The sequence below is a fragment of the Syngnathus leptorhynchus genome, unplaced genomic scaffold (assembly GCF_054491065.1).
Source record: "Syngnathus leptorhynchus isolate UIUO unplaced genomic scaffold, UIUO_Slep HiC_scaffold_46, whole genome shotgun sequence".
NCBI lineage: Eukaryota > Metazoa > Chordata > Actinopteri > Syngnathiformes > Syngnathidae > Syngnathus > Syngnathus leptorhynchus.
Window position 1 is genome coordinate 5,001 of NW_028232013.1, and position 15,000 is coordinate 20,000.

Genomic DNA, 15,000 nt, shown 5'->3' on the forward strand with positions numbered 1-15,000 from the left:
GCATATGCTACTGGCAGGATCAACCAGGTAGGAGAGAGGGTGGCTGGGTAGCGCCTCTCGCTCGCCGGCCCGCCGGAGCGGGGGCTCGCGCGACTGTTTTCCGGACGCCGGCCGCGGTTCGCGGGGGCTCTAGGTGGTCTGAGGCTGCCGCGGGGTGAGATGGATCGGGCTGGACCCGGCGCAGCCGAAGCCGAGGACGCGGAACCTCGAATGCGACCCTCGCGGACCCCTAAACGAGAGGAGCTGCGCCCGGCCTCGTAAGACACCTCTTCTCCGGTGCTAGGTCGACCCCGACGCCGCTGGCCGCCGCCGCCGCCTTGCCGCTATCCCTCCGCACGTTTGGGGCCGGTGGCGACCCGCAGGACGGCCGACAACTCGCTCGTTTGGCGGGGCGATGCAAGGTTAGGCGAACTGGGCGGTAACTCGGGTTAGTCGAGGGGACTTCGCGGTGGACAGGGGGGTGCGAATCCGGCCGGGCGGCCCTTCGATGGAGCCTGGTGCAGGGACATTCAATGGGATGAGCCGCGCTCGCCGCGGAACCTTCGAGCGCCGCTACTCAGCAAGTAAACGAGAGGGAGCTGCGCCCGGCCTCGTAAGACGCCTCTTCTCCGGTGCGAGCGCCCCGACGCCGCTGGCCGCCGCCGCCGCCTTGCCGCTATCCCGCCGCGCGTTTGGGGAGGGAGGGCGACCCGTAGGACGGCCCGCCGACTACACGACCGTTTGGCAGAGCGAGTGCAAGGTTAGGCGAGCTGGGCGGTAACTCGGGTTAGTCTGGGGAGACTCGCGGTGGACAGGGTGGCGCGAATCCGGCCGGGCGGCCCCATCGATTAAGCATTGGTAGGGAGCCGAGGATGAGCCGTGCGAAGTGGCCTCGGAGGCGGTCCGTGGGGGACGACGGGGGGGGACGGGCGTCGGCCCTCCGGCCCGAGCAGAGAACGTTCGGTCACCCAAGCGGGAATCTGCGCCCCGGCCCGAGTCGGACTCGGTCGGTGCGGCCCGCTGAGGCCCTCAACTATTCCCGTACGCGGGGGTCGGGAGCTGCGGCGCTGCGCCGGCGACTTACCCGCGCGAGGCACGCACTGCGTGCGGCCAGGATGCGGAGTTGGATCGGCGCTGGTTGGGAACCCTCGGGGAACGAAGGCGGACGGCGGCCAGCCGGCGCCGACGAACCCGTCGGGGAGGGGGCTGGTGGCAGGCGCGATCGGCACTATTGCTGACTGCCGGGAGGGAAGCTGCGCCCCGGCCGAGTCAGACTCAGCCGTTGCGGCCCCCCCGAGCCCGCAGCGCGTAGCGCGGAAGCCATACGCCCCCCCGATGCGGAGCGACAGACGCCCCCGCGACCGCGGTTGGTCGGGAAGGCTTTTCGGATAGAGGTCGGACGGTGTGTGTGGACGGCTTCCCGTGGTGCCGCCGCTATCAAGCCGGAGGGTTTGAGAAACGACATTCGCGGAAGGACCGGCGCGGCCGGCGGACGCTCGCACGCGCGGCGCCCGACACTCAGCCGCTCGCTCGGCCTCCGTGGATCGTGGCTAGGTGGGATGGATGCCAAACCGGGTCGTCTCGGTCTCGCCGCAGTACGGTCGCGCCGGGGCCTGCGGGGCGGCGCGGGGAGCGCACGCTCACGCGGCGGCCGGGGCGCTAGAGTGCGACCCGCAGTGGGTAGGAACCGTCCACCCGACGTCGGACGAGCCGAGGCCGATGGAGGCCCTACCAAGGCGGGTCATGAGTGCCAGTCGGTCAGTTGGGTGAGGGGGTACTCGGAGGCCCGCCGGGAGCAGACGGGCGACCGGGGATGGGGGGCGTACGCGGGCGGGCGCCGGGAGAAGACGGCCCGTCCGGGGTCGAATCTCGGCCTGTGTTTTCGGAGCCGGCCGGGCATCACGCTCCCTCCTTGGATGGACAACATTCGTAGTTGACACTTTGTGTCATTTTATCCGAGCGGGCGGGCGCCTCGAGAGGCGGACCGTCCGGGGCGACTCTCGGCCTGTGTTTTCGGAGCCGGCCGGGCCTCACGCTCCCTCCTTGGATGGACAACATTCGTAGTTGACACTTTGTGTCATTTTATCCGAGCGGGCGGGCGCCTCGAGAGGCGGACCGTCCGGGGCGACTCTCGGCCTGTGTTTTCGGAGCCGGCCGGGCCTCACGCTCCCTCCTTGGATGGACAACATTCGTAGTTGACACTTTGTGTCATTTTATCCGAGCGGGCGGGCGCCGCGAGGCGGACCGTCCGGGGCGACTCTCGGCCTGTGTTTAAGGAGCCGGCCGGGCATCACGCTCCTTCCTTGGATGGACAACATTCGCAGTTGACACTTTGTGTCATTTTATCCGAGCAGACGGGCGCCGCGAGGCGGACCGTCCGGGGCGACTCTCGGCCTGTGTTTTCGGAGCCGGCCGGGCATCACGCTCCCTCCTTGGATGGACAACATTCGTAGTTGACACTTTGTGTCATTTTATCCGAGCAGACGGGCGCCGCGAGGCGGACCGTCCGGGGCGACTCTCGGCCTGTGTTTAAGGAGCCGGCCGGGCATCACGCTCCTTCCTTGGATGGACAACATTCGTAGTTGACACTTTGTGTCATTTTATCCGAGCGGGCGGGCGCCGCGAGGCGGACCGTCCGGGGCGACTCTCGGCCTGTGTTTAAGGAGCCGGCCGGGCATCACGCTCCTTCCTTGGATGGACAACATTCGCAGTTGACACTTTGTGTCATTTTATCCGAGCAGACGGGCGCCGCGAGGCGGACCGTCCGGGGCGACTCTCGGCCTGTGTTTTCGGAGCCGGCCGGGCATCACGCTCCCTCCTTGGATGGACAACATTCGTAGTTGACACTTTGTGTCATTTTATCCGAGCAGACGGGCGCCGCGAGGCGGACCGTCCGGGGCGACTCTCGGCCTGTGTTTAAGGAGCCGGCCGGGCATCACGCTCCTTCCTTGGATGGACAACATTCGCAGTTGACACTTTGTGTCATTTTGTTCGGCCTGTGTTTAAGGAGGCGGCCGTCCTCCACTCGGTCCGTGTTTAAGGAGCGACACTCGCGCTCCGGTTCGGCCTGTATTTAGGGAGGCGGCCGTCCTCCGCTTGGTCTGTGTTAAGGGCGACACTCTGTCCATGTTTGAGGAGCCTGGCCCTGACGCTCCTCTCCGGCCTGTGTTTAAGGAGGCGGCCGTCCTCCCCTTGGTCCGTGTTAAGGGCGACACTCGGTCCATGTTTGAGGAGCCTGGCCCTGACGCTCCTCTCCGGCCTGTGTTTAAGGAGGCGGCCGTCCTCCCCTTGGTCCGTGTTAAGGGCGACACTCGGTCCATGTTTGAGGAGCCTGGCCCTGACGCTCCTCTCCGGCCTGTGTTTAAGGAGGCGGCCGTCCTCCCCTTGGTCTGTGTTAAGGGCGACACTCGGTCCATGTTTGAGGAGCCTGGCCCTGACGCTCCTCTCCGGCCTGTGTTTAAGGAGGCGGCCGTCCTCCCCTTGGTCCGTGTTAAGGGCGACACTCGGTCCATGTTTGAGGAGCCTGGCCCTGACGCTCCTCTCCGGCCTGTGTTTAAGGAGGCGGCCGTCCTCCCCTTGGTCCGTGTTAAGGGCGACACTCGGTCCATGTTTGAGGAGCCTGGCCCTGACGCTCCTCTCCGGCCTGTGTTTAAGGAGGCGGCCGTCCTCCCCTTGGTCTGTGTTAAGGGCGACACTCGGTCCATGTTTGAGGAGCCTGGCCCTGACGCTCCTCTCCGGCCTGTGTTTAAGGAGGCGGCCGTCCTCCCCTTGGTCTGTGTTAAGGGCGACACTCGGTCCATGTTTGAGGAGCCTGGCCCTGACGCTCCTCTCCGGCCTGTGTTTAAGGAGGCGGCCGTCCTCCCCTTGGTCTGTGTTAAGGGCGACACTCGGTCCATGTTTGAGGAGCCTGGCCCTGACGCTCCTCTCCGGCCTGTGTTTAAGGAGGCGGCCGTCCTCCCCTTGGTCTGTGTTAAGGGCGACACTCGGTCCGTGTTTAAGGAGCGGCCCTCGCGCTCCGGTTCGGCCTGTATTTAGGGAGGCGGCCGTCCTCCGCTTGGTCTGTGTTAAGGGCGACACTCGGTCCGTGTTTAAGGAGCCGGCCCTGACGCTCCTCTTCGGCCTGTGTTTAAGGAGGCGGCCGTCCTCCACTTCCTTCCATGCACCACCACATTCGCAGTTGACACTTTGCCATTTTTTCAGAGAGGTGACACTTAGTCGTTTTTTCGAAAGTTGACACTTAGTCGTTTTTTCGAAAGTTGACACTTTGCCGTTTTTTCAGAGAGGCGACACTTAGTCGTTTTTTCGAAAGTTGACACTTAGCAGTTTTTTCGAAAGTTGACACTTAGCCGTTTTTTCGAAAGTTGACACTTAGCCGTTTTTTCGAAAGTTGACACTTAGTCACTTTTTCGCCACAGTGACACCTCCAGCGCGTGCCACGGCGCTTTTCAGGTCTTCTATCCGACCTTGTGCTGTCGAGGACGGCGTGTCCGACGCCGTGGGGAGACCAGCACCATCTCCTCCATACTCGTAAACGGGGTGCTTTGGAAAACGGGGGGAAAGTCGATGAGTACACTGACTACTGGGACCATTTCATTGTACTCTGGCGCACCTGAAGACCAAAAAAGGTACTGCACCTTAGCCCGGGTACCTCACCCCCTGGTACCTCGAGGAGAACTTAGAAAAATTTCGACAAATTTTTGGTGAGCTCCAGGGAGAGAGGCTGATTTTTCGCTTTTTGAGGCCGACCGCCGAACCGGCGCGGGGCGGACTCACAAGCCCCGCAGAGCCGTGGGCACTTAGTCGTTTTTTCAGAGAGGCGACACTTAGTCGTTTTTTCAGAGGCGACACTTAGTCGTTTTTTCGAAAGTTGACACTTAGCCGTTTTTTCGAAAGTCGACACTTAGCCGTTTTTTTGGAAAGTTGACACTTAGTCGTTTTTTCGAAAGTTGACACTTAGTCGTTTTTTCGCCACAATTGGCTCTGAGCTCCAGGGGGAGAGCCTGGTTTTGCCTTATTTCAGGCCGGCTGGGGAACCGGCGCGGGTCGGATGCACGAGCCCGGCAGAGCCGTGGGCACTTAGAAAATTTTCGCCGATTAAGCTGGGACCTCCAGGCGGAGACCGGCATTCCTCGTCCTCGGGGTTCGACCCAGGAACCGGCGCTGGGCAGACGCCGTAGCCACGCAGAGCCGTGGGCACTTAGAAAATATTCGCCAAGTTGGCTCTGAGCTCCAGGCGGAGAGGCTGGTTTTGCCTTATTTCAGGCCGGCTGGGGAACCGGCGCGGGTCGGATGCACGAGCCCGCAGAGCCGTGGGCACTTTGCCATTTTCTCAGAGTCGACACTTAGTCGTTTTTTCAGAGAGGCGACACTCTGTCGTTTTTTCGAAAGTCGACACTTAGCCGTTTTTTCAGAGATGTGACACTTTGCCGTTTTTTCGAAAGTTGACACTTAGCCGTTTTTTCGAAAGTCGACACTTAGCCGTTTTTTCAGAGATGTGACACTTTGCCGTTTTTTCGAAAGTTGACACTTAGCCGTTTTTTCGAAAGTTGACACTTAGTCGTTTTTTCAGAGATGTGACACTTAGAAACTTTTTGCCAAGTTGGCTGTGAGCTCCAGGAGGAGACCGTTATTTTTCGTCATTCGAGGCCGACTGCGGAACCGGCGCTGGGCGGACGCCAAAGCTCGGCAGGGCCGTGGGCACTTAGAAACTTTTTGCCAAGTTGGCTGTGAGCTCCAGGAGGAGACCGTTATTTTTCGTCATTCGAGGCCGACTGCGGAACCGGCGCTGAGCGGACGCCAAAGCTCGGCAGGGCCGTGGGCACTTAGAAACTTTTTGCCAAGTTGGCTGTGAGCTCCAGGAGGAGACCGTTATTTTTCGTCATTCGAGGCCGACTGCGGAACCGGCGCTGAGCGGACGCCAAAGCTCGGCAGGGCCGTGGGCACTTAGAAACTTTTTGCCAAGTTGGCTGTGAGCTCCAGGAGGAGACCGTTATTTTTCGTCATTGGAGGCCGACTGCGGAACCGGCGCTGGGCGGACGCCAAAGCTCGGCAGGGCCGTGGGCACTTAGAAACTTTTTGCCAAGTTGGCTGTGAGCTCCAGGAGGAGACCGTTATTTTTCGTCATAGGAGGCCGACTGCGGAACCGGCGCTGAGCGGACGCCAAAGCTCGGCAGGGCCGTGGGCACTTAGAAACTTTTTGCCAAGTTGGCTGTGAGCTCCAGGAGGAGACCGTTATTTTTCGTCATTCGAGGCCGACTGCGGAACCGGCGCTGGGCGGACGCCAAAGCTCGGCAGGGCCGTGGGCACTTAGAAACTTTTTGCCAAGTTGGCTGTGAGCTCCAGGAGGAGACCGTTATTTTTCGTCATTCTAGGCCGGCTGCAGAACCGGCGCTGAGCGGACGCCAAAGCTCGGCAGGGCCGTGGGCACTTAGAAACTTTTTGCCAAGTTGGCTGTGAGCTCCAGGAGGAGACCGTTATTTTTCGTCATTGGAGGCCGACTGCGGAACCGGCGCTGGGCGGACGCCAAAGCTCGGCAGGGCCGTGGGCACTTAGAAACTTTTTGCCAAGTTGGCTGTGAGCTCCAGGAGGAGACCGTTATTTTTCGTCATAGGAGGCCGACTGCGGAACCGGCGCTGAGCGGACGCCAAAGCTCGGCAGGGCCGTGGGCACTTAGAAACTTTTTGCCAAGTTGGCTGTGAGCTCCAGGAGGAGACCGTTATTTTTCGTCATTGGAGGCCGACTGCGGAACCGGCGCTGGGCGGACGCCAAAGCTCGGCAGGGCCGTGGGCACTTAGAAACTTTTTGCCAAGTTGGCTGTGAGCTCCAGGAGGAGACCGTTATTTTTCGTCATTCTAGGCCGGCTGCAGAACCGGCGCGGGTCGGATGCACGAGCCCGCAGAGCCGTGGGCACTTTGCCACTTTTTCGCCACAATTGGCTCTGAGCTCCAGGAGGAGACCGTTATTTTTCGTCATTCTAGGCCGGTTGCAGAACCGGCGCGGCTCGGATGCACGAGCCCGCAGAGCCGTGGGCACTTAGAAAATTTTCAGAGAGGCGACACTTTGCCATTTTTTCAGAGAGGTGACACTTAGTCGTTTTTTCGAAAGTTGACACTTAGCCGTTTTTTCGAAAGTTGACACTTAGTCGTTTTTTCGAAAGTTGACACTTAGTCGTTTTTTCGCCAAAGTGCCCACCTCCAGCGCGTGCCACGGCGCTTTCCAGGTCTTCTATCCGACCTTGTGCTGTCGAGGACGGCGTGTCCGACGCCGTGGGGAGACCAGCACCATCTCCTCCATACTCGTAAACGAGGTGCTTTGGAAAACGGGGGGAAAGTCGATGAGTACACTGACTACTGGGACCATTTCATTGTACTCTGGCGCACCTGAAGACCAAAAAAGGTACTGCACCTTAGCCCGGGTACCTCACCCCCTGGTACCTCGAGGAGAACTTAGAAAAATTTCGACAAATTTTTGGTGAGCTCCAGGGAGAGAGGCTGATTTTTTGCTTTTTGAGGCCGACCGCCGAACCGGCGCGGGGCGGACTCACAAGCCCCGCAGAGCCGTGGGCACTTAGTCGTTTTTTCGAAAGTTGACACTTAGCCGTTTTTTCGAAAGTTGACACTTAGCCGTTTTTTCGAAAGTCGACACTTAGCCGTTTTTTCGAAAGTTGACACTTAGTCGTTTTTTCGCCGATTTTGCTGGGACCTCCAGGCGAGGACCGGCGTTTTTCGTCTTCCGGGTCCGACCCGGGAACCAGCGCCGAGCGGACACATTCGCTCGCTAGTGCCGTTGGCACTTAGAAAATTTTTCGTTTGTCATGAGCTCCGGGCGGAGACCGGCGTTTTTCGTCTTCCGGGTTCGACCCGGGAACCAGCACCGAGCGGACACATTCGCTCGCTAGTGCCGTTGGCACTTAGAAAATTTTTCGTTTGTCATGAGCTCCGGGCGAGGACCGGCGTTTTTCGTCTTCCGGGTTCGACCCGGGAACCAGCGCCGAGCGGACACATTCGCTCGCTAGTGCCGTTGGCACTTAGAAAATTTTTCGTTTGTCATGAGCTCCGGGCGGAGACCGGCGTTTTTCGTCTTCCGGGTTCGACCCGGGAACCAGCGCCGAGCGGACACATTCGCTCGCTAGTGCCGTTGGCACTTAGAAAATTTTTCGTTTGTCATGAGCTCCGGGCGGAGACCGGCGTTTTTCGTCTTCCGGGTTCGACCCGGGAACCAGCGCCGAGCGGACACATTCGCTCGCTAGTGCCGTTGGCACTTAGAAAATTTTTCGTTTGTCATGAGCTCCGGGCGGAGACCGGCGTTTTTCGTCTTCCGGGTCCGACCCGGGAACCAGCGCCGAGCGGACACATTCGCTCGCTAGTGCCGTTGGCACTTAGAAAATTTTTCGTTTGTCATGAGCTCCGGGCGGAGACCGGCGTTTTCCGTCTTCCGGGTTCGACCCGGGAACCAGCGCCGAGCGGACACATTCGCTCGCTAGTGCCGTTGGCACTTAGAAAATTTTTCGTTTGTCATGAGCTCCGGGCGAGGACCGGCGTTTTTCGTCTTCCGGGTTCGACCCGGGAACCAGCGCCGAGCGGACACATTCGCTCGCTAGTGCCGTTGGCACTTAGAAAATTTTTCGTTTGTCATGAGCTCCGGGCGGAGACCGGCATTTTTCGTCATTCGAGGCCGACGGGGGAACCAGCCGGAGCGGACACGTTTGCTCGGAAGAGCCGTTGGCACTTAGAAAAAATTCCGTGTCTCGTGAGCTCCAGGGGGGACAGGCTGGTTTTATTCATCCGTAGCCGACATGGGAACCAGCGCGGAGCGGATTGGTGTTGCGCTGCCATATACCTCATCTCTCTCAGGAGTCCCCCCCTTATACGTGCCGATGGTGTTTTGGAAAACGGGGGGTAACTGGATGAGTACACTGACTAGGGGGACCAGTACACTAGCGAGTGGGACCAGTACACTGACTAGTGGGACCAACACACTATGAGCGCCTGGTACCTAAAATGGAAGTATAGAGGCCGAATTTCGGGCAAGATCACGCCGGGTTAGGCTTCCAGGACCTCGGCTAAGCAATTTTAACGGGTCGCCCGGTTCTTTTTTGATCCAGCCCGGTTCTTTTTTTTATCCAGCCCGGTTCTTTTTACACTTCCAGCTGGAGCTCGGGAGCGGCTTTTTGCACAAGATCACGCCGGGTTAGGCTTCCAGGACCTCGGCTAAGCAATTTTAACGGGTCGCCCGGTTCTTTTTTGATCCAGCCCGGTTCTTTTTTTTATCCAGCCTGGTTCTTTTTACACTTCCAGCTGGAGCTCGGGAGCGGCTATTTGCACAAGATCACGCCGTGTTAGGCTTCCAGGACCTCGGCTAAGCAATTTTAACGGGTCGCCCGGTTCTTTTTTGATCCAGCCCGGTTCTTTTTTTTATCCAGCCCGGTTCTTTTTACACTTCCAGCTGGAGCTCGGGAGCGGCTTTTTGCACAAGATCACGCCGGGTTAGGCTTCCAGGACCTCGGCTAAGCAATTTTAACGGGTCGCCCGGTTCTTTTTTGATCCAGCCCGGTTCTTTTTTTTATCCAGCCCGGTTCTTTTTACACTTCCAGCTGGAGCTCGGGAGCGGCTTTTTGCACAAGATCACGCCGTGTTAGGCTTCCAGGACCTCGGCTAAGCAATTTTAACGGGCCGCCCGGTTCTTTTTTGATCCAGCCCGGTTCTTTTTTTTATCCAGCCCGGTTCTTTTTACACTTCCAGCTGGAGCTCTGGAGCGGCTTTTTGCACAAGATCACGCCGTGTTAGGCTTTCAGGACCTCGGCTAAGCAATTTTAACGGGCCGCCCGGTTCTTTTTTGATCCAGCCCGGTTCTTTTTTTATCCAGCCCGGTTCTTTTTACACTTCCAGCTGGAGCTCTGGAGCGGCTTTTTGCACAAGATCACGCCGTGTTAGGCTTCCAGGACCTCGGCTAAGCAATTTTAACGGGTCGCCCGGTTCTTTTTTTTATCCAGCCCGGTTCTTTTTTTATCCAGCCCGGTTCTTTTTACACTTCCAGCTGGAGCTCGGGAGCGGCTTTTTGCACAAGATCACGCCGTGTTAGGCTTCCAGGACCTCGGCTAAGCAATTTTAACGGGTCGCCCGGTTCTTTTTTGATCCAGCCCGGTTCTTTTTTTTATCCAGCCCGGTTCTTTTTACACTTCCAGCTGGAGCTCGGGAGCGGCTTTTTGCACAAGTTCACGCCGTGTTAGGCTTCCAGGACCTCGGCTAAGCAATTTTAACGGGTCGCCCGGTTCTTTTTTGATCCAGCCCGGTTCTTTTTTTTATCCAGCCCGGTTCTTTTTACACTTCCAGCTGGAGCTCGGGAGCGGCTTTTTGCACAAGAACACGCCGTGTTAGGCTTCCAGGACCTCGGCTAAGCAATTTTAACGGGTCGCCCGGTTCTTTTTTGATCCAGCCCGGTTCTTTTTTTTATCCAGCCTGGTTCTTTTTACACTTCCAGCTGGAGCTCGGGAGCGGCTTTTTGCACAAGAACACGCCGTGTTAGGCTTCCAGGACCTCGGCTAAGCAATTTTAACGGGTCGCCCGGTTCTTTTTTGATCCAGCCCGGTTCTTTTTTTTATCCAGCCCGGTTCTTTTTACACTTCCAGCTGGAGCTCGGGAGCGGCTTTTTGCACAAGATCACGCCGTGTTAGGCTTCCAGGACCTCGGCTAAGCAATTTTAACGGGTCGCCCGGTTCTTTTTTGATCCAGCCCGGTTCTTTTTCCACTTCCAGCTGGAGCTCAGCAGCGGCTTTTTGCACAAGATCACGCCGGGTTAGGCTTCCAGGACCTCGGCTAAGCACTTCTAACGGGTCGCCCGGTTCTTTTTTTGAACCAGCCCGGTTCTTTTTACACTTCCAGCTGGAGCTCAGCAGCGGCTTTTTGCACAAGATCACGCCGGGTTAGGGTTCCAGGACCTCGGCTAAGCAATTTTAACGGGCCGCCCGGTTCTTTTTTTGATCCAGCCCGGTTCTTTTTACACTTCCAGCTGGAGCTCAGCAGCGGCTTTTTGCACAAGATCACGCCGGGTTAGGCTTCCAGGACCTCGGCTAAGCACTTCTAACGGGCCCTGGTCCACCCCTGCCAGCGCATTTCAAAACTTGGCATTAATTTCGACCTAAGAGACGAAGTCTGATTTTTTTCTACCACTTGGGCGGCCTTTTTGCACCCAGAACACCCGCACCGGCACCATAAATTCGAAGGGTGCCGAGTGCGTCGGCGCAGATTCTGCGACGGAGTGACACTTCCCTCTTGTGGACATTCGGCGGTAGGTGAAATGCGCACTCGGTCTTCTCTTTTCTTTTCCTTCCAGTGAAACTTTGGCAACATTCTGCGAGCTGCTGGCTTCCAGAACCTCGGCCAAGCAGGTGGAGGATTTTTTTCCACTTCCAGCTGGAGGTGAGGAGGGACTTTTTGGGCAAGATCACGCCGACTTAGCAAGCAAGGTGGAAGTGCCAGCATGCAGTGGCTGGAAGTGTGGATGTGGAGCTCCAGCACCCTCCCTGCCTATGGAAGTGTGGAGCTCCAGCACCCTCCCTGCCTATGGAAGTGTGGAGCTCCAGCACCCTCCCTGCCTATGGAAGTGTGGAGCTCCAGCACCCTCCCTGCCTATGGAAGTGTGGAGCTCCAGCACCCTCCCTGCCTATGGAAGTGTGGAGCTCCAGCACCCTCCCTGCCTATGGAAGTGTGGAGCTCCAGCACCCTCCCTGCCTATGGAAGTGTGGAGCTCCAGCACCCTCCCTGCCTATGGAAGTGTGGAGCTCCAGCACCCTCCCTGCCTATGGAAGTGTGGAGCTCCAGCACCCTCCCTGCCTATGGAAGTGTGGAGCTCCAGCACCCTCCCTGCCTATGGAAGTGTGGAGCTCCAGCACCCTCCCTGCCTATGGAAGTGTGGAGCTCCAGCACCCTCCCTGCCTATGGAAGTGTGGAGCTCCAGCACCCTCCCTGCCTATGGAAGTGTGGAGCTCCAGCACCCTCCCTGCCTATGGAAGTGTGGAGCTCCAGCACCCTCCCTGCCTATGGAAGTGTGGAGCTCCAGCACCCTCCCTGCCTATGGAAGTGTGGAGCTCCAGCACCCTCCCTGCCTATGGAAGTGTGGAGCTCCAGCACCCTCCCTGCCTATGGAAGTGTGGAGCTCCAGCACCCTCCCTGCCTATGGAAGTGTGGAGCTCCAGCACCCTCCCTGCCTATGGAAGTGTGGAGCTCCAGCACCCTCCCTGCCTATGGAAGTGTGGAGCTCCAGCACCCTCCCTGCCTATGGAAGTGTGGAGCTCCAGCACCCTCCCTGCCTATGGAAGTGTGGAGCTCCAGCACCCTCCCTGCCTATGGAAGTGTGGAGCTCCAGCACCCTCCCTGCCTATGGAAGTGTGGAGCTCCAGCACCCTCCCTGCCTATGGAAGTGTGGAGCTCCAGCACCCTCCCTGCCTATGGAAGTGTGGAGCTCCAGCACCCTCCCTGCCTATGGAAGTGTGGAGCTCCAGCACCCTCCCTGCCTATGGAAGTGTGGAGCTCCAGCACCCTCCCTGCCTATGGAAGTGTGGAGCTCCAGCACCCTCCCTGCCTATGGAAGTGTGGAGCTCCAGCACCCTCCCTGCCTATGGAAGTGTGGAGCTCCAGCACCCTCCCTGCCTATGGAAGTGTGGAGCTCCAGCACCCTCCCTGCCTATGGAAGTGTGGAGCTCCAGCACCCTCCCTGCCTATGGAAGTGTGGAGCTCCAGCACCCTCCCTGCCTATGGAAGTGTGGAGCTCCAGCACCCTCCCTGCCTATGGAAGAGCCACCTCCGCGGGCATGCTGCTCAACCACGCCGGCCCAGAGTTCCAGCCGCTCGGCTACACTCTCTCACAAGCCCCGCCTGGAGCTCCCCAGCCCGCCCCTGGTACCTCAACTACCGAGGCCAGCCGCTCGACCAGGCCGGCCCAGAGTTCCAGCCGCTCGGCTTCACTCTCTCACAAGCCCCGCCTGGAGCTCCCCAGCCCGCCCCTGGTACCTCAACTACCGAGGCCAGCCGCTCGACCAGGCCGGCCGAGAGTTCCAGCCGCTCGGCTTCACTCTCTCACAAGACCCGCCTGGAGCTCCCCGCCCCACCCCTGGTACCTCAACTACCGAGGCCAGCCGCTTGACCACGCCGGCGCAGAGTTCCAGCCGCTCGGATAAGCTCTGTCACTCACCCGCCGCGCAGCCACCGGTAACGGGGAAATGTCGCCGCCTGGCGGACACGCCGTTGTAAATGAATGGGCTTTCGCACTTAGTGCAATTTTCGCCAACTCTCTGACTGGAGCTATGGAAGTATGGAGCTATGGAGCCACCAGCCACCCAGGCTGGAGCTATGGAGCCATGGAGCTCTGGTGCTATGGAGCTCTGGAGGTATGGAGCTATGGAGCTATGGAGCTATGGAGCTATGGAGCCCTGGAGCTCTGGAGGTATGGAGCTATGGTGCTATGGAGCTCTGAAGCCATGGAGCTCTGGTGCTATGGAGCTCTGGAGCTCTGGAGGTATGGAGCTCTGGAGGTATGGAGCTATGGAGCCCTGGAGCCCTGGAGCTATGGAGCCCTGGAGCTATGGAGCCCTGGAGCCCTGGAGCTATGGAGCCCTGGAGCTATGGAGCTATGGAGCCCTGGAGCTATGGAGCTATGGAGCTCTGGTGCTATGGAGCTATGGAGCTCTGGTGCTATGGAGCTATGGAGCTCTGGTGCTATGGAGCTATGGAGCTCTGGTGCTATGGAGCTATGGAGCTCTGGTGCTATGGAGCTATGGAGCTCTGGTGCTATGGAGCTATGGAGCTCTGGTGCTATGGAGCTATGGAGCTCTGGTGCTATGGAGCTATGGAGCTCTGGTGCTATGGAGCTATGGAGCTATGGAGCTCTGGTGCTATGGAGCTATGGAGCTCTGGTGCTATGGAGCTATGGAGCTCTGGTGCTATGGAGCTATGGAGCTCTGGTGCTATGGAGCTCTGGTGCTATGGAGCTATGGAGCTCTGGTGCTATGGAGCTCTGGAGCTCTGGAGGTATGGAGCTATGGAGCCACCAGCCAGCACCCTCCGTGGCTGGATCAATGGAAGTCTTTTAGGTACCAGGCAGCCAAAGGGCCGGGGCCTCACGCTCGACCACGCCGGCGCAGAGTTCCAGCCGCTCGGATAAGCTCTGTCACTCACCCGCCGCGCAGCCACCGGTAACGGGGAAATGTCGCCGCCTGGCGGACACGCCGTTGTAAATGAATGGGCTTTCGCACTTAGTGCAATTTTCGCCAACTCTCTGACTGGAGCTATGGAAGTATGGAGCTATGGAGCCACCAGCCACCCAGGCTGGAGCTATGGAGCTCTGGAGGTATGGAGCTATGGAGCCCTGGAGCTATGGAGCTATGGAGCCCTGGAGCTATGGAGCCCTGGAGCTCTGGAAGTATGGAGCTCTGGTGCTATGGAGCTATGGAGCTCTGGTGCTATGGAGCTATGGAGCTCTGGTGCTATGGAGCTATGGAGCTCTGGTGCTATGGAGCTATGGAGCTCTGGTGCTATGGAGCTATGGAGCTATGGAGCCACCAGCCAGCACCCTCCGTGGCTGGATCAATGGAAGTGTTTTAGGTACCAGGCAGCCAAAGGGCCGAGGCCTCACGCTCGACCACGCCGGCGCAGAGTTCCAGCCGCTCGGATAAGCTCTGTCACTCACCCGCCGCGCAGCCACCGGTAACGGGGAAATGTCGCCGCCTTGTGGACACGCCGTTGTAAATGAATGGGCTTTCGCACTTAGTGCAATTTTCGCCAACTCTCTGACTGGAGCTATGGAAGTATGGAGCTATGGAGCCACCAGCCACCCAGGCTGGAGCTATGGAGCTATGGAGCTCTGGTGCTATGGAGCTATGGAGCTCTGGTGCTATGGAGCTCTGGTGCTATGGAGCTATGGAGCTCTGGTGCTATGGAGCTCTGGAGCTCTGGTGCTATGGAGCTATGGAGCTATGGAGCTCTGGAAGTATGGAGCTCTGGTGCTATGGAGCTATGGAGCTCTGGT

General features: G+C 58.8%; 1 non-coding gene across 1 annotated transcript in view; it reads right to left on the reverse strand.

Annotated features, from left to right (window-relative positions):
- Window positions 1-30, reverse strand: part of LOC147038586 (18S ribosomal RNA) — a 1,907-nt gene extending 1,877 nt beyond the window's left edge. The window contains exon 1 of the ribosomal RNA XR_015063773.1: window positions 1-30. This exon is cut by the window's left edge and continues 1,877 nt beyond it. This is a non-coding gene — a ribosomal RNA (18S ribosomal RNA).
- Window positions 31-15,000: the final 14,970 nt, after the last annotated feature.